The sequence below is a fragment of the Montipora capricornis genome, chromosome 9 (assembly GCF_036669925.1).
Source record: "Montipora capricornis isolate CH-2021 chromosome 9, ASM3666992v2, whole genome shotgun sequence".
Classification (NCBI taxonomy): Eukaryota; Metazoa; Cnidaria; class Anthozoa; order Scleractinia; family Acroporidae; genus Montipora; species Montipora capricornis.
The window spans coordinates 38,861,016-38,880,494 of NC_090891.1; the positions used below are offsets into that span (position 1 = coordinate 38,861,016).

The 19,479-nt window shown below is 40.6% G+C and overlaps 1 pseudogene; it reads left to right on the forward strand.

The window, feature by feature from the left end:
• LOC138016742 (QRFP-like peptide receptor) overlaps positions 1-4,356 on the forward strand; it is a 26,967-nt pseudogene extending 22,611 nt beyond the window's left edge.
• The last annotated feature ends 15,123 nt before the right edge of the window (positions 4,357-19,479 follow it).

Here is a 19,479-nt window from a genome sequence, read left to right on the forward strand (position 1 = left end):
ATGAAAAATGTATTTTACTTCGTTTTCGCAGAACTGAAAACGGAAAAATTTTTCAAATCCATTACTTTGGATGAGGCCTAAAATAAAGACTTTTGAAAAAATCTATAGTAGTTCTCATTTTGACTGAACAACAACCTTATTTTTTTGCCAAATCATGAAGTGACAATATCATGCTTTCTTAAGAAAAACTGCATGTCATAAACTTTAAATTAGCTCTTGACAGCCGTCAAGTGATCGTTTTCGTTACTAGAACTAGAAAAGTCAACAGAAAACGCCATCAAGATCTGACACTCGAGAACTAGAAGAGTCAAACACCGACGGTAAAAGAATTCGAAGACAAAACCACATAGAATTACTATTATTTTCAGTTGCAAACGAGAAAGGAAGAAGAGAAATTATGAGCTCTCCCGTTCGAAACCTAAGCCAGGCCAGCATGTCTAAAAACTGCGGTACTGATAAACTGAATAATTTATCTTTCGTGAATGGATCTTCCAATGTCGCGGAAGTCGTCGGACTGACAAAGGAAGAGAAGGCCATTTTAATAGCAACCTATTCCATCGTACTCCTTGTCGCGTTGATTGGTGTTTTCCAAGTACAACATAAAACGCCATCAAGATCTGACACCCGAGAACTAGAAGAGTCAACACAGACGGTAAAAGAAGATAAAAAACATTTAGAATTACTATTATTTCCAGTTTCAAACGAGAAAGGAAGAAGAGAAAATCATCCGCTCCTTCGTTCAAAACGTAACCCGGGCCAGTATGTTTGGAAACTCTACGGTCACACTGAATAACTCATCTTTCGTGAATGGATTTTCCAATGTGGCGGTAGATGAAGTGACCAAGGAAGAGAAGGCCATTTTAATAGCAACCTATTCCATCGTACTCCTTGTCGCGTTGATTGGAAACGTTCTCATCATCCTGGTGTTTTCCAAGTACAAGCCACTTCGAAAATCAATCAATTATTTCGTGGTCAATATGGCTGTCTCCGATCTCTTCACTCCCTTGACCATCATGCCCTTTACAATTGCACAGACACTATCTTCAGGTCCCTTTCTTTCCCGGCTTCAGCCGAAAGTTGCAAATATCATTTGCAAACTTTGCCATTTTCTTGCTAATGTTTCTGTGCTGGTCTCCATCCAGAGCCTTATGCTGATTTCAGTGGACAGGCTGATTGCTGTTGTCTTCCCCTTAAAGATAAAACTCATCTCGCGGAAAGTGCGTTTAGTCTGCATCCTGGTTTCGTGGATTGTTGGCCATAGCTGCTCATGCTCATTACCTTCAAATACTCCGTGTTTCCTCCTATGGTTATTGCTGCTTCAAAGCCAACTGGACTACGGAAACCAACAATAAATATAAGACAGCCCATGTTCATCGTATTTTACCTGGTACCAGTGTGTTTGTTGACTATCATATACAGCACCATAGCTTGGACTCTAAAACGAAGACAAAATGAAAGGAGAAAGATGTCCGAATCTAAGAGATCTCGAGACCCCTGCAAGCAAAAGACAGATAGTCAGATTGTCAATAGCCATATTAGCTGCTTTTATTGTCTGTATTGGCCCATTGTTTGTTTGCTCTTTTATCATCATATTTAAGTTTCATGGGGAGCTTCCCCCTGAAATCGGTGCTAAAATTCCCCAAGTCATTGTATTCATCATAAGAAAGTGTTTGCTTCATTCGTGGGGAGCCCTAAATCCCTGCATCTGCTTTGCTTTTAGTGAAAACTACCGAACAGGTTTCAAACATTTAGTCTTTGGCCGACGTCGAGCTGGCAGAACAGCCTTTCCACAACTGGTGAGCATCATGAACATGACATTGGTTAGCCGAGAAACAAAAAGGAGTTCAAGCTCCGATCACGTCAGCATGAAGAGTATCACTGAAGCTCAACAAGAAAGGCTTAAACGTGTGGGAGCAGAGAAAGAGCAAGGTCAAAAACAAAAAAAAATACTACCGAGAAACAAAAAGAAAAACCTATGATTGAAGAAATAAATCGTGAGGAGAATGCAAGTCTTCTCTAAATCAAGTATACTATAGCTTACAAGGGTAAAGAAACTTTTCAACAGCGATATAGGTTTACTGAGTTTTGAATCTCGGACGGTTTGTTGTAAGTTGTTGTACATAGAGATCTGTAGCGGTGTGTAAGTAAGATGTATTGATTTCGTATTTCAGTCGCTTTCTGCGGCTTTTTAAAGAAAGGACACTTTATGAAGGTCAGCTACAAGTTTACATTGCTCATCAGTAGAAAATAAAGCTGTTTCGTCTTATATTTTGATCCAAGACGCTAAAATTAAAATGCCGTTGTGATGATGATAATAACGAAAGAACAAGGACAACGACTGAAATAGGATCAAGAGCAACGACTGAAATTATTGCAGTAGCCATTAATGTAGAAAGAACTACCATAAACCTCCCAAAGCATTGCCCTGACTCTTAGATCTCTCTCCTCTCTGGAGCATGCTCATCGAGTACTACATTAATAAATGATTCCGTTTCGTCGACGCTTGCTTGTTTTGCCTGGGTTAAAGAATTCCTAATTATCCTTGCAAAAAGGAGGACTTATACGTTCTTTTGAGCAGCTCTTATTTTTAGGCGACGTTTTTTAGGCAAATTGTACTTTCATTTTTCTAATTTTTCGTTTCGTTCGAGTTATGCTAAGAGAGTTCATATAACATTTGTGTTGTGCACCGGTGGCTCAGTTAGTTGAGCAACGGGCTGCCATGAGGGAGGTCGTGAGTTCGACTCCGGCCGGACCAACACTCACGGTCTTAAAATAACTGAGGAGGAAGTGCTGCCTTTGTAATTACATCCGCAAATGGTTAAGACTTTTCAAGTCTTCTCGGATAAGGACTATAAACCGTAGGCCCCGTCTCACAACCATTCAATGTTCATAATCCTGTGGGATGTAAAAGAAACCCACACACTATTCGTAAAAGAGTAGGGCATGGAGCTCCCGGTGTTGTGGTCAGGCCTCATTTCATTCATTCATGTGCTGGGTGAGATCGTTAATGGACTAATAGCTGCCGCCGGCGGCGCCTGTATATGCTGATGTTCGTGAATGGATTTTCCAATGTGGCGGTAGTCGAATGACCAAGGAAGAGAAGGCATTTTAATAGCAACCTATTCCATCCATACTCCTTGTCACGTTGATTGGAAACGTTCTTATCATCCTGGTGTTTTCCAAGTACAAGCCACTTCGAAAATCAATCAATTATTTTCGTGGTCAATAATGGCCGTCTCCGATCTCTTCACCCTCCCTTGAACCATCGTGCCCTATACAATTGCCAGAGACACTATCTTCAGGTCCCTTTCTTTTCCCGGCTTCAGCCGGAACTTGCAATATTCATTTGCAAACTTTTGCTATTTTTCTTGCTGATGTGTCTGTGCTGGCCTCCCATCCAGAGCCTTATGCTGATGTTCAGTGGACAGGCTTATTGCTGTTGTCTCCCGGTTGAAGATAAAACTTCATCTCGCGCACGTGCGTTTATTCTGCATTCCGGTTTTTCGTGGATTGTGTGTCCATCAGCTTGCTCATGCTCAGTACACTTCACATACTCCATGTTTCCTCTTATGAGTTATTGCTGCTATCAAAGCCAACTGGACTACGGAAACCACCAATAAATATCATACGAGACCATTGTCAATCGTATTCCCTATCTACCTGGTCCAGTGTGTTTGGTTGACTATCATATCACACGCCGCATAGCTTGAGACTCTAAAACGAAGACAAAATGAAAGGACAATATGTCCGAACCTAATATATCTCGCGACCCTGCAAGCAACAGACAGATACGAATATGAGATTGTCATACTATCCCTATTAGCGCTTGGTTATTGTCTGTATTGGCCCATTGTTTGTGTTGCTCTGTTATCATCATATTTAAGTTTTCCATGGGGAGCTTCCCCAGGAAATCCGGTGCTAAAATTCGCCAAGTCGTTTGTATTTATCATAAGAAAGATGTTGCTTCATTCGTGGGGACCCCTAAATCCATGCATCTGCTTTGCTTTCGAGTGGAAAACTACCGAACAGGTTTCAAGCCTTTAGTCTTTGGCCGACGGTCAGGGCATGTCAGAACAGCCTTTCCCACAACTGGTGAGCCATCATGAACATGACATTGGTTAGCCGAAGAAAAAAAAGGAGCTCAAGCTCCGATCACGTCAGCATAGAAGAGTAATCACTGAAGCTCAACAAGAAACGGCACTTAAACGATGTGGGAGCATGAAAGAGCAAGGTCAAAAACAAAAAAATACTACCGAGACACAAAAAGAAAAACCTATGATTGAAGGAATAAATCGCGAGGAGAATGCCAGTCTTCTCTAAATCAAGTCTACTATAGCTTACAAGGTTAAAGAAACTTGTTCCAACAGCGATATAGGTTGTACTGATTTTTTGAATCTCGGACGCGTTGTTTGTAAGTTGTTGTACATAAGGATCTGTAGCGGTGTGTAAGTAAGATGTATTGGTTTCGTATTTCAGTCCGCTTTCTGCGGGCTTTTTGTAAAGAAAGGACACTTTAAGGAGGTCAGCTACATGTTAACATTGCTCATAGGTAGAGAATAAATCTGTTTCGCTCTTATATTTTGGATCCAAGACGCTAGAATTACAATGCCGTTGTGATGAAGATACATAACGAAAGAACCAAGGACACACGACTGAAGATCAGATCAAGAGAAACGACTGAAATTATTGCCGTAGCCATTTAATGTAGGAAAGACCTTAACCCTAAACCTCCCAAAGCATTGCCCTGACTCTTAGATTCTCTCTCCTCTCTGGAGCAATGCGCGTCGAGTAACTACATTAATAACTGAAATTCCCTTTTCGGGTCGACACTGCTTGTTTTTGTGCCTGGGTTTTAAGAATTCCTAACTATCCCTTGCAAAAAGGAGGACTTAACCGTTTCTTTTGAACGGCTGTTATTTTTAGGCGAAACGTTTGCCTCAAATTGTACTTTCATTTTTCTAAGTTCTTTCGAATTAATATTGTCTAAGATTCAATATGCTCTGTGTAGTGTTGCTTAATAAAATGCCGGAATTATCGGACCAAGGTTTCATCCATGGGTTTGCTTTTGGGCTTGTTGCTAATTTGTGAGACTGCTTAGTAGGTGAAAATGTGACTTTTGATGATAAAATGAAAAAACATTCTGGATATGATTCCAAGTTTTTTTCAGTAACGAAAGCACAACAGGTGAGGAAGAATTAATTCTAATTTGTATCCGTCCTAGTGACCCAATGTTCCAAAGTACTTTTGTGGATAGGTTCGACTGAAGTTGCACCGAACAAACGAACAATAGAATCATCATACAAAAAACTTAACTTGGTGCAATTTTTTTTTGGTCCCGTTGCGCTAGTTGTTAAAGATGGGCCGACGGGGGTTTCGCGTGAAACGTGTATCGACTCGAAGATTTAATTTTCTGTGATCCGTAAATCTAAAAAAATAAAATTCGTGAACCCGTGAATGCTTATAATGTTGTAGTGATACGTGAAAAAGAGAAATAATGTTTCCGATATCCGTGTATAAACAACACGAAAAACGACCCTTTTTTCCGTGAGACGGGCTACTGTACGTAGCCCCATACAAAGGGCTACGAAGTCGGGTTTTCTTTCTTCATCTTGCGTTGACCCAAACAAAGGGGTTTCGTATGACCCGTTGCGTATAGTGTATGATATCAGATCCAAAAATATACGCATGACGCGAACCTTTGACACCAACCATCGGGAATCTTTTATTTCCATTTCCACGACCTACAATCTTGGACAGATTAAATGGACATTGAGGACCGTCACACCCTCCCCCCAACAATCAATGATGAGAAAATGGCGCGTTTTGGCCTTCACATGGCTTCATCCTTGATTTGGGGGAGAGGGGGCATTTCTGTTTCCATTTATATTATTTTGTCCCGAAGAATTGTTGCTACAATGTCGGAGGCGCGAAGTCAGCGAAGAGCAGTTGCGTGTTTTCAGAAGGGGTTGTTTACTTCGTTGATCCTAAAGCGCTCGGGGATCTTTCAATTTTCCCTTGGGGGGAAAGGAAAGGATCAGAATTCCCCTGAAAAGAGAACATAATTCCCTTGCGCCCTTTAAAAGGCATAATTGTTGAACACGCTGGCCCCAAGACCGAAGCCGAGAAGCGTGGGATAGGGTCATCTATTGATCTTAAACTGTGCAGTACTAGTACAAAAGGCGGCAGAAGGCAGTAAAGCTTCTCATATCAATACACACGCGCAATGGAACGTGGAAAGGCCGCTTTTTGTCGATTCTGCAGTTTTACAAGGTGAGTGTTTTTTATTACTGAAATTTGATAAAAGATCATCAAAATTATAACCAGTCACGGTTACTTGAAAGTCACGTTTCAAAGGTATATCCTACTTTCGTGTTAATTCGCGGTACACCTCTTACAATACTAGGAGTCCAAAAAATTTTATTCAGTCCCCTCTACATTTTTAATTTGAAGTTAAAAGAAGAAGATAAAAAGAGAAAGTCAAAAGAGAATTATTTGGTTAATTAACTTTCTGCCACGTCTGAGTAACCAAAAGAGAAGATAACGATGAAGAGAACTCTGGGACATGTTGGGCGCTGCAGGTGACTTGGGATGTCCTGTTGAAGTCGTTGAAAGCAACAGGAAGCGTCAAGAGGAAGAAAACCAGAAAGACACAGACGATGAACAAGAATCTGAGTACGATACAGAATCTGAAAGCGAACTTCACTGTATTGTACTGAGAGGACAGAGAACGAGTAACACGATAACAGAGAAGGTCAGAGAACAAGACCTAAAGTTGCTTATCGCCCTTAGACTTGATCCGGTGCTCACAGACCTTAAGCTTTAGACAGAGAGTCCGACACGCTAGCCAGAACACCACCATGCCACTACCTTTAGGTGACTTAAACCATACAAATATATATATAGGGTAAGGCAACAAATCTTTCTCAAGTGTGAGTTGATTTTCCGTGAACCGTGAAACAAGAATATTAATTACCGTGTTTCGTGATTTTCATTTTTTAATGGCCGTGAAATGTGCGCTTGACCCCCCCTTACGGCCCTCTTTAAAACGGTCATCAACGTAGCTTTTTCACACCTTGGTTGGGTAACATGCGAAACATAATACTGCTATGATAATAATTAAGATAATTAGGGATGGACAAATTGCTGATGACCATATACATAAATTATTAAGAGGCTAGCTCTTTGCGCTTTATGTTGTTTTTTGATCCATATGACAAAGTTCAGCGTTGCTATATACAAAGAATCGAAAAGAAAACTATTTGCATTTTGCGAGTCTATATTAGAGTTCCATAAAAAGTTTCGTAAGGTATGACTTAATTAAACAAGACGCTTCATGAGCGTACATAACACTGGGTTGCTTATGGTACGTGTTACTCAAAAACAGGGGGGACTGAGTTGGGTGGTATTAGACTGCATTCCACAGGCAATTTTTTTCAAGTCGCGGGTCATTAAGACCATTTAAGGGGTCACCCAGAAGTCGTACCAGCAGAGGCCCTTTGGCTCACACGTTCATACCACGAAACAGATCCTTTTCTGAGGTTAAAAACCTGGCTACTAGCCTATTAATCATTTGTCAGAAAGAAGAAATTCCTGTCATCTTTAGAAAAATAGACACGCATTGCTTACGTGTGGTAGTGAAGTAACACAGCGCTTTATTCCATATTGTCAACTGAGCTGCGTTATTCAAGTTCAATATGTAGCTCTAATAGTACATGATTTAATTTCAGTTGATTTAATTTCGTTAATTTCAGTTTACAGTGTCCCCAATTAATGCTCCAGTACGACTAGACACTTAAATATAGTTGCTTTTTAAAGTTCCTTTTACATTGTTTTGGTATTGTATATCATTGTCGTGTCATGGTAAAAGTATTAGGTGAACTAAATAGCCCCTGAGAAGACATGTGGTTACTAGCAAAGTACTAAACCCAGAAAGATTGAAGAAAATAAAGGGAATCGAGAAACATTGCCTTCTAGGCTGACATCAGGCAACACGACCGTTGTTGACTAACTACATGTGACCGGGCAGTCAACAACGGGCGTGTTGCAATAGGCCCGAAAATTCTATTTTAAGGCCAAATATGCGAACTAAGCAAGGTACAGATTTTGTTAGCTTGCCTTATGCAAAACAAATACTGATGCAAAAGTAAATAAATATTGATACACAGTTTTTAGGAAGAGCAGAAGGAAGTTTTCAGGACGGTCGATCGATAATAAATATTTTTCCATCAGAAACAAAATTAACGACATGAAAACAACATTAATCTTGAACAGCGAATAAGAAAAGTTACCATCAGCGAAAAGCATTTTGCGAAGATTTTTGTTACGTTCAATTTGGGCTGCACAAGTAAATCGCAAAATCGAAATTGACACAGAATTCAGCGGGCGCCGTGATCAAGTTACCGCGGCGTGTTTTACTCGCGAACCAGTTAAGCATCAGTCAATTGATGGCAAAATACCGGGTTTTTGTTTTTGGTTAATTTTCATTTTCTTTCAAGTGTTTAAAGTTTAATATATTACATTTGTACAGATTTATTTGTTCCTCCAATCCCCCTTTGCGAGAAACAAGGTTGGAAATTAGTTACCTCAATTTCATTGTGTCCCATCACACAACTACAACTTCATTCTGAATGCAAAGCTACTCTACTTTCTTTGATTTCATTCAGGATATTATAATTATATTCATAATGTAATGTCCCTAACGTAATGTCCGTAACTTGTTGCATTTTCTCCAGTGATTCACATTGTTGTTGCAAATTCTCAATGCTATAGTTTGGGCCCCTTCAAACTAAAAAAGGATCCCAGCTCATGAAAAGATCTGGATTTTAATTGCGGAGAAAAAAGAAAAAGGTCGGTTTTTGTTACGGACATTACGTAATGTCCGTAATGGAAATGTTTTTCAATATAATTCAGCAATAACATTCAAGATGGCCCAAAACCTATCTGAAAATTTAACTTTGTCTTGCATTGACTCAGTTTTTTTTAACTTGATGAGATTTTTGATATTAACTTGCCCTGCTATAATAATTTGAAATATTACAGCTTGATAGCTACTTAAGCAAGCTTCTCATTGGTCTAAAATCAATGGCCTCTCTTTCCCGTTTACCACAAAACAAACGTTTGACAAATTATTTCCTGAACAATTTTGGGTATCCTCTTTCCAAATATCCATGGTTGGGTATCAAAAAAAAAAGTTATCGTTTGAAATTTTGACATTTTAGCTACTCTAAAATGGAATAGCCCTCTGCGCATCTCGAGATATTCGGAATTCCAATTGGCAAATGCAGGTATTAATGTTTAGACGGAGAGGGAGGGGGGGGGGGGGGAGGGATACGGGCAAAGGTGCGGCATTTGAACACTTCTGCTGTCCCCTCTCTGGGGAATTTGACCACAAATGTGGCTCCATGCTGCGGACATTTGAATTTGACCATGCAGCGAACTGGGGCCATTTGAATTTAACCGTGCAGAGTACTGGGTCCTAAACTGGTGTTCCAGGAGACGCCATCTTGGAAAATATCGGTATGTGTGAAGTTGGCATGTATTAATTATTATATTTTTATAGTGCAATACCGCTACAGCGTCCCATCTGGTATTCAGTATAATGTAAAGGTTGTTTGAATAATATTGTAATTCAATTTTGGTAAAACCAAAGCTGGATTTTTAGCCTTTTGTAATCGTTGAAGTGACTGGTTTCAGATATAATTACAAATCATGGTGTGGTGTCACGATAACTTAGCTTACTTTGGTGACCTTAAAGCCAGTTTTATTCACAAGGAGTAACCAAGATAATCATCTAGGTTTGTTAAGTGACCTTTCAGCTGTCAGTTGAATTCAAGTTTTGATATTTTCATATGTTTAGTATTGGGCAGAAGAAATTGGATTTGGATTTGACCTTTTTGAAATCTTGTTGCTGCTGGGCCCTGAAACTCCTCAGAGAAAGGTACAAGAAAGAGAATAATATTGCTAGTTGTACCATTTTTTTTAGACTAGAAAGCATTTGCATGTGTCGTAGCTTGTAGGTTCTGAAAATAAGCTCGCGTACGTACATGTACATGTAGTTAAACCAAACGTAGTATTTTCCATGCGTGCCGTTTTGAAGATGTTATCAACTTCTACTTGTGGAGTACCAAGATTTTCTGACGTCATTTACTGGAATTACACATTGTTGTTGTTATTGCCCTGTTAAGTACGCATTGAGAAGGATTCTTCAAGTTTCAGTTATGGTATGAGGTGATGTTTATCAGAGTCTGTTCATCAGGACCCATGTAACCTTTGCTTATTCAACTACACGTGACGATTTCGTAGTATTTCACTTTGTTGAGTAAACGGTGAAGACGGAGCAATGTAATCTTTCTGGGAAAGTACATGTATTAAAACTGTTCATGTTTAATTCATTCTGTGTGGTTCCAATATTTAATACAGCTCAGATGACTTAGTACCAGCACAGATAATTGAAGCTCAATTAATAACGAATGCAATATCCTCTCAACGCCGTTTCCGCTACTGGGAAACAATCGAAAACTCTCGGGGATTGTTTTTTTTTCTTGACTTTATTCAACTTCAATCTTCTTTAATCTACCTTCAATAACAGAAGTTAAAGACGTACAAATTACGCAATTGTTTTGTTCTGTACGTTTGTTTGACTTTTTCGACTTCTTCCGCATCTCGTTCCTCCAAATCGCTCAAACTAACAGCAGATATTCCAAGGGCTAGTAAAGACTACTTACTTAGCCTTTTAAACCGCTGGAGTTTTTTTGTAGCATTTGTAGTTTCAGATTAACAATTGAGACCCACGGCTATGAAAATTCGTTGTGTTCTCGCTGATTGCCGATTCGATCTGTTGAGGAAGATCAATTCCATTTTTGCCATAAATTTAACCCTTTCAGTGAATGGGTATAATAAAATCCACTTAAATTCACAACAAATATATTTTTTCGGTGTCTGATCCATCGTAACTCGCCATATTCCAAACTATAATATTGTATGTTTCACAGAGTTAATGAACAAGGGTTGTGAGACGGGACCTCCGGCTTATCGTCCTTATCCGAGAAGACTAGAGAGTGTAACCATTTGCAGATGTAATTACAAAGGCAGCACTTTCTCCTCAATTATTTAAAGACCCTGAGTGTTGGTCCGGCCGGAGTTGAACTCACGACCTCCCGCGTGACAGCCCGGTTCTCAACCAACTGAGCCACCGATGCGCGGTCGACGGTCGACAACGGTTGGAAGCGTAGAGAGAGAACTGAAAATTCATCGTCATGTGCTAACGTCCTCCACAGAACCTTGAATGTGGTCATTTCACGTCGTCATTTAGGAGATGACAGCAAAGAAATGTACTAAAATGTAAAACGCACGTGCAAAGCGTGCAGAGCCATTGTTTTTGCTCACTAAACCTATTGTTTTGTAGCGTCGTCGTTGCCGTCGTCGTTTCGTAAGCTCCCTAATTTAAGATCTACGACGGCGACGGTCGACGAAAACGTCCCCTCAAAATATACCTTGACTTTATCATAAGTCTTTCGCGATTATTCAGTCTCGTTTACGTCCTACAATGTGGGCGAAGTATCCTAAAAATGAATTGGTGCGAGCGGTTTCAAAGTTAAAATAGAGATTGAAGGATTCTCTGTTACATGCTTACGTTGTCGTCAAAACCTCAAATTTGGTGATTTGCAGAGGACCGCAAACCAACTTGCGGAAATCCGTACTGGACGTGCCGCACGATTATTTATGCTCTTTATGGTTCTGTTTTCTGGCGATGTAGTAGTCGTAGCCGTTGCAGTTTCTTAAATTCCCTAATATCTGTTTACGGATTTTTAACTGCTGGGTGGTACATAGTGACAAAAGGCAAAAACCTCTCGTTAGCCTTTTTCCTTTTTGTAAGAGCCGATCGTCTAGTGGACTGCTAGCAGTCCCTTTCTAGATAGTCGCGCAACCCATCCTCCACCTCTGAAATGAGTATTATCGACAATTCCTAAGTTTCTCTAAATTGCCAATATCGGGAAATGAATATCTATCTTTAAAATCAGAACCCCAATGCCTAAACTCGCTGGACTCGAACCTGGGAATGTTCGATTAATGACCCTTTCACTTAACCACTAGACTACCGCATCACTAACTGACAGAACAATCTTTTAAAAAATATTAATATATTTTTTCTTCCGAATGCCGCTGTAAACGTGTATTATCACTGGCTAAGAAACAAGTTTAAAAAGGAGAAAATGTCGGTTACCAAACCTTAAGAGAAAGCTAAATATTTTAAAATCAAGTACTAGACTTAACCACTATTCAGCAGTGATTTTATATATACGAATTAGATTTGATAAATAATCGGTGCAATCTTCAGCTAGTTGATCTTTAGTTCTTAAGTGGATAAAAACGGTTCCTTCACATTGGGTGCTCCGGCTTCAAATCCCCTCCAGAGATGCCACTTTTTTTTTTTTCTTTTCATCTGCTACCACAAGTCCTGGGACAGAGTAATCCTAAAAATGACGATAACAGTCATTCCAGGGAAAATTACGAATTGTCGATAATTAGTCATTTCAGAGGGAGAGGATATGATGAGTTGTGAGAGCGTGCGAAATAGCTGAGAGCGCACAGCGCGGCGAGACTGGAGCGAGGAGAAAAAAACGAGAAGAGACTGGGGAAAAGGCGAAAAGAAAAAAAAACGAAAACTGTTAGCTAAAACTGTGGGCCCCAAAATTATGTAAGGCACAAAATATGTCACTCTTTGCACACCTTACCGCCTGTTTCCTACATGCAAATTCGCTCTTGTAGGTGCTGTTTTACGTCAGGAACCCATGACCCATGACACAACTCTACTGTGTTCGTGTAACGGCGTTTTCACAGACCGATTTATTTTTAGATTGAATTTCCCGCGAATGAGACTCCCGATGACCAATTACAAGAAATTAAGCTGACGTCATAGGGTCACCGAACCGAAACTGCCTTTTTTTTTTACCTAATTTGCGGGAAGGGCTAGTCTAAAAATAAACCTACTTGTGAAAACGCCGTTTCACAGAGGCTGTATGGAAGTTGCACGCTCCAGATGGGCTCCTGTTTACAGAAGCAAGCACCGTCATAAAGAAGTTGAAGTGCCATTTTGCAAGGCAAGGAATCCCAGACATTGCAATCAGTGACAATGGTCCACAATTTGCCTGCGAGAAATTTGCCAGTTTTGCCAGCGAATGGGGTTTCGAGCACCGCACGGGGAGTCCTGGACACCAACAGACGAATGGCAAAGCGGAAGCAGCTGTGAAAGATGCAAAACGACTCCTGCGCAAGACGAAAGAAACCAACGGAGACATCTACCTTGCAGTCCTAGCACTAAGTAACACCCCCACTGAATCAATGGGTACCAGTCCAGCCCAGCGGTTTTTAGGTCGACGTTGTAAAACGCAACTCCCTACTATCATTTGAAGCTTTATTAAGACCACAGTCTGTGCTTGCTGAAGCAGTTAAGAAGGAGACTCGGGGGTGACTCTGGGGTGCAGGGATGGAGCAGTGGTGAGAGCACTCGCCTCCCACCAATGTGGCCCGGGTTCGATTCCCGGACTCGGCGTCATATGTGGGTTGAGTTTGTTGGTTCTCTACTCTGCACCGAGAGGTTTTCTCCGGGTACTCCGGTTTTCCCTCTCCTCAAAAACCAACATTTGACTTGATTTACTTTCATTGTTCATTTCAGTTTACAGTGTCCCCAATTAGCGCTCCAGCGCTAGAACGACTAGACACTTAAATAAAGTTCCTTTCCTTTCCTTTCCTTTCCTTTACAAGCACGACAAGCCAAATACTACAACAAGGGCACCCGAGATCTTTCCCCCTTGGAAGAAGGGGATGTGGTAAGAATGAGACCATTTAGACTTGGACAGAAAGAGTGGGAAAAAACGACAGTGACCAAGCGATATGATGAAAGATCTTATGAGGTAGAGTCCACCAATGGAGCTTACCGACGCAACCGAGTTGACCTAAAACAAACACAGACCATCCCACCAAAGTCACCAGCGCAAGATCGTAAGGGTAACCCGGAAACGACTCAGAACAAGGACCAGAATCAGACCCTAGCTACAAGCCCCAACAAACCGACACCTGGGACCAGCCATCAACCGAAAGAACAGCGAACTACACCTGTTGCTGTTATTGTCCAACAACGACCCAAAAGAACCATCAAGGAACCTCCTTATCTTAAGGACTATGCTCACTAGGATTCTAGGGACTTTTTTTAAATCTATTGTTCGTTGGTCAATGGAGACCGAACCTGACATGAACATTATGATTGATTATTGCTAAAGACACTGATACACTAATCATTCAACATTGATTGGAGGAATATGATGACTCCCGTGTTGATTTATTTTATTTCTTTTTTTCGTTTTTCATTTTTTTTATTTCTTGTTGTTTTCATTCCAAAGAAAGGGGAATGTTACGTGCATTAACATGAGGTTAGCGTTTTTGTGTTGTGCTAACTTAATTAAATATAAATATACATTCTGCCTCGTGAGTTTGTTATTCTCGTTAACCAGCGATGGAAAGTCATTGCAACGCGAATGGCGTTTTAGTGCATCTTATGTTGTTTGTTTCAATAAAATGTTTCGCTGGAAAAGGATTCTGTGATATTTTCTGCCTTTGTGAATTATAATATCATGTTGTGTATTGAATTTTCGAGCTAAGGCTGAAACGTGATAGGGAAGGATATTTTTAGTATAACTCTGTAAGCAGGAAAGGTTTCATGAAAATAAACAGGTCTGTTGGAAGCGTGCTTGAGTTTCAACAAAATGAGCCCCAAAATCAGCAAAAAATTGTGACGCCGGTGAATGATAAAGTAGCTGCTATTTCCAAAATGATGGAATTACCTGGTGATAAATAACCTCGTCTTGGAGAGTAAATTTTTGACTTTGCAGAAACAATGGTGGGCGATTGTGATCTTTGTTTTGAATTCGCTCATTTATTGTCAAACTTTATAACACTTGACAGAAAAAGAAACTTACGAAAACCCGGTATTTTGCCATCATTTGACACAGATGCTTCACTGTTTGGCATGTAAACATGCCGCGGTAACTTACTAGTAATCACGGCGCCCGCTGAATTCCGGCGATGTCACTTTCGATTTTGCGATTTATTTGTGCAGCCAAAACGTAAAAAAAGGTAAAGTCATTTGACACAGATGCTTCACTGTTTGACAAGTAAACATGCCGCGGTAACTTACTAGTAATCACGGCGCCCGCTGAATTCCGGCGATGTCACTTTCGATTTTGCGATTTATTTGTGCAGCCAAAACGTAAAAAAAAGGTAAAGTCACTGCTTACGAGCCAGAAGGCCCATCAGGCCGGCGCTTATCTCCGGCTTCATTAGCATTAAGCGACTAGGAGTATTTATACTCCCCCCTGAATGGGATGCTAGTCCATCGCAGGGTTACCCCAAGCATTACGCCGGTACCCAATTATACACCTGGGTGGAGAGAGGCACCGTGAGAGTAAAGTGTCTTGCCCAAGAACACAACGCAATGTCCCCGGTCAGGCCCCGAACCCGGACCACTCGATCCGGAGTCGAGCGCACTAACCATGAGGCCACCGCGCCTCCCATAACAGCCAAAACGTACAATAACAAAATTGAACGTAGCAAAAATCTCCCAAAATGTTTGTCGCTGATCGTAACTGTTTGTATTCTATATTCACGGTTCAAAATTAATGTTGTTTTCATGTCGTAAATATGTTATTCTCGAGCGACCGTCCTGGAAACTTCCTTCTGCTCTTTCTGAAAACTGTGTATTAATATTTATTTACTTTTGCATCAATATTTGTTTTTGCATAAAGCAAGCTAACAAAATCTGTACCTTGCTAAGTTCGCATTTGTTAGCGTTAATAGTATTTTCGGTCCAATGCTTCTGTTTTACGAAGGCGTATATGTTTTTGGTCATCCATCCAGACACTAATCCCGCAGGAGAGAGCTTAACTTTAGTAAACTTTAGTATTACAAAGCTGTCAGATGCTCAGAGGGCACGCTTAAACTTGTTGTGAAAAGAAGTCAGCCCAGAAGCCAATGTTTCTCACTTCCCATTTATTTTCTTCAATCTTTCTGGGTTCAGTACTTTGCTAGTAACCACATGTCTTCTCAGGCTATTTACCCAAGGCTTCTACCATGGCACTACAATGATAGACAATACCAAAACAATATCGTGCACTGTTAGAGCTACATATTACGCAAGGCCTCTGCTGGTATGACTTCTGGGTGACCCCTTAAATGGTCTTAATGACGCCCCAACTTGAAAAAATTGTCTGGAACGGTGCGCGTACCACAGGCAACCCAGTGTACCCTCAGGGAGGGTCTAGTTACAAAAGTACCGCATATAATTAGAAAAGTAGTGCGTATAATATGAAAGGCACCGCATATAATGTGAGATGCACCACATATAACGTAAAATACGCCGCATATAATTAAAGAGGTTGACATAAGACAGTGTTGGCGTTCCATATTGAACCCAATGTTTCGGATGGAAAGAACAAAATGAAACACATGGAGACGCCGAGCCGAACTCCACGTAAAAATGTCGAGCCACATAACATCGTGTCTTGGAACAGAATATACAAGTGCATTGAGGACACACCCAAATACAGGCGGTCGAGTAGGATTGCACACTCAAAATATTTACCAGAACACGAAACATAAATAAGGCCATCGCCAGCAAATATAGCATTCACAAATACGGAGAATGCAACAATCAGTTCTGGTGAACTGTAGTTAACTTGTGCAGCCATAACAAAACGCACCCAATAACATAACAGGGGCGTAACAGAAGAATATAAAGGCTCACAACAAAATATCAAAAGCATGGCGAGGCACGTACAAAAGATTGAGGCTGGTGTAAACGAGGGTTGTAGCTAAGCTCAAGGCCCTCTAAAATTGCTCCTCAAGGCTACGATAGAATTTTCCCTGGTCCCCAAGGTGAAGATGCACACCATCACGAACGTATATATTGTTAGAAGGGCGCCAAAAACCTCTATGGCCCCAGAAATGAGCGTTAAGGTACCGGCTCTAAAACTACCCGAAGGTATTTGGTGAACAGCTTGACCTTACGATTAAAAGCGGACTGTCCCTGGCGCATGATAGTCTGGTTAACATGATATCAATCGTGCAGGAGCCCAACAAAATCGTCGAGCCAACACGTAACGCTGTTTCGCTTGTTAAATCGCTGGAACCTGGATAATGACAATGTCGGGTTTAATGCAAATCGTGCTGAACCGTTTTGGTAACCATGCGGCTCCCAATACCGTGCCATTTGATAACAGCCAAATGCGTAAGGTGAAAATCAACGCTAAAATGTCATGAAATGTTGGGGAGAACCCAATTATATCTGTTTATCTGTTTTATCTTTATATCTGTCTATCTGTTTTCCATTATATCGATGTTTTCCAATGTTTTCCAATTATTTGATCTACCGACAAACGAGTGTAAATGAAGCTGGATGCTTGGATAAAAAGTGAACGAGAGGAATTTTCCCAGCCGAAAGGACATTTTTGCCGGCCAGATAATCCACTTTCCTCGAATTATCAGCCAAAAATTCAAGTTACGTCAAGGATTTCCCATTTTAACCGATTATTGTTAACTTTGGAATATCCCCAAAGGTTTTGGAGCGTGGTTTGACCTTAAAAATTGGTCCTTAATTTCACCATAGTGATATGTAACCATGTAATATAAAAACCTTTTAAGTCCAATAAAAGATTGACAAGTGGCGTTTATTCGAAATTAAGGAACTTTAATTGAGGGATGTCCCCGATCAGTATCAGAGGTTTTGATATATTAAAAGCACTAGTGTAAATAGCCATGCAGAAAATACCATTAACTGATCGGACACCCGAGAACTAGTCAACAGAAAACGCCATCAAGATCTGACATTCGAGATCTAGAAGAGTCAACACAGACGGTAAAAGAATTCGAAGATAAAACCATATAGGATTACTATTATTTCAAGTTTCAAACGAGAAAGGAAGAAGAGAAAATTATCAGCTCTCCCGTTCGAAACCTAAGCCAGGCCAGCATGCTTAAAAACTGCGGTACGGACAAATTGAATAATTTATCTTTCGTGAATGGATCTTCCAATGTCGCGGGAGTCGGACTGACAAAGGAAGAGAAGGCCATTTTAATAGCAACCTATTACATCGTACTCATTGTCGCGTTGATTGGAAACGTTCTAATCATCCTGGTGTTTTCCAAGTACAAGCCACTTCGAACATCAATCAATTATTTCGTGGTCAATATGGCCGTCTCCGATCTCTTCACTCCCTTGACCATCATGCCCTTTACAATTGCACAGACACTATCTTCAGGTCCCTTTCCTTCCCGGCTTCAGCCGGAATTTGCAAATATCATTTGCAAACTTTGCTATTTTCTTGCTGATGTTTCTGTGCTGGTCTCCATCCAGAGCCTTATGCTGATTTCAGTGGACAGGCTGATTGCTGTTGTCTTCCCCTTAAAGATAAAACTCATCTCGCGGAAAGTGCGTTTAGTCTGCATCCTGGTTTCGTGGATTGTGGCCATAGCTGCTCATGGTCATTACCTTCACATACTCCGTGTTTCCTCCTATGGTTATTGCTGCTTCAAAGCCAACTGGACTACGGAAACCAACAATACATATAAGACAGCCATGTTCATCGTATTCTACCTGGTACCAGTGTGTTTGTTGACTATCATATACAGCACCATAGCTTGGACTCTAAAACGAAGACAAAATGAAAGGAGAAATATGTCCGAATGTAAGAGATCTCGAGGCCCTGCAAACAACAGACAGGTAGTCAGATTGTCAATAGCCATATTAGCTGCTTTTACTGTCTGTATTGGCCCATTGTTTGTTTGCGCTTTTATCATCATATTTAAGTTTCATGGGGAGCTTCCCTCTGCAATCGGTGATAAAATTCCCCAAGTCATTGTATTCATCATAAGAAAGCTGTTGCTTCATTCGTGGGGAGCCCTAAATCCCTGCATCTGCTTTGCTTTTAGTGAAAACTACCGAACAGGTTTCAAACATTTAGTCTTTGGCCGCCGTCGAGTTGGCAGAACAGCCTTTCCACAACTGGTGAGCATCATGAACATGACATTCTTTAGGCGAAGAACAAAAAGGAGTTCAAGCTTTGATCACGTCAGCATGAAGAGTATCATTGAAGCTCAACAAGAAACTGAGGTTTAAACGTGTGGGAGCAGAGAAAGAACAAGGTCAAAAACAAAAAAATACTACCGAAAAACAAAAAGAAAAACCTATGAATGAAGAAATAGGTCGTGAGGAGAATGCCAGTCTTCTCTAAATCAAGTATACTATAGCTTACAAGGGTAAAGAAACTTTTCAAACAGCGATGTAGGTTTACTGGGTTTTGAATCTCGGACGGTTTGTTGTAACTTGTTGTACGTAGAGATCTGTAGCGGTGTGTAAGTAAGATGTATTGATTTCATATTTCAGTCGCCTTCTGCGGCTTTTTAAAGAAAGGACACTTTATGAAAGTC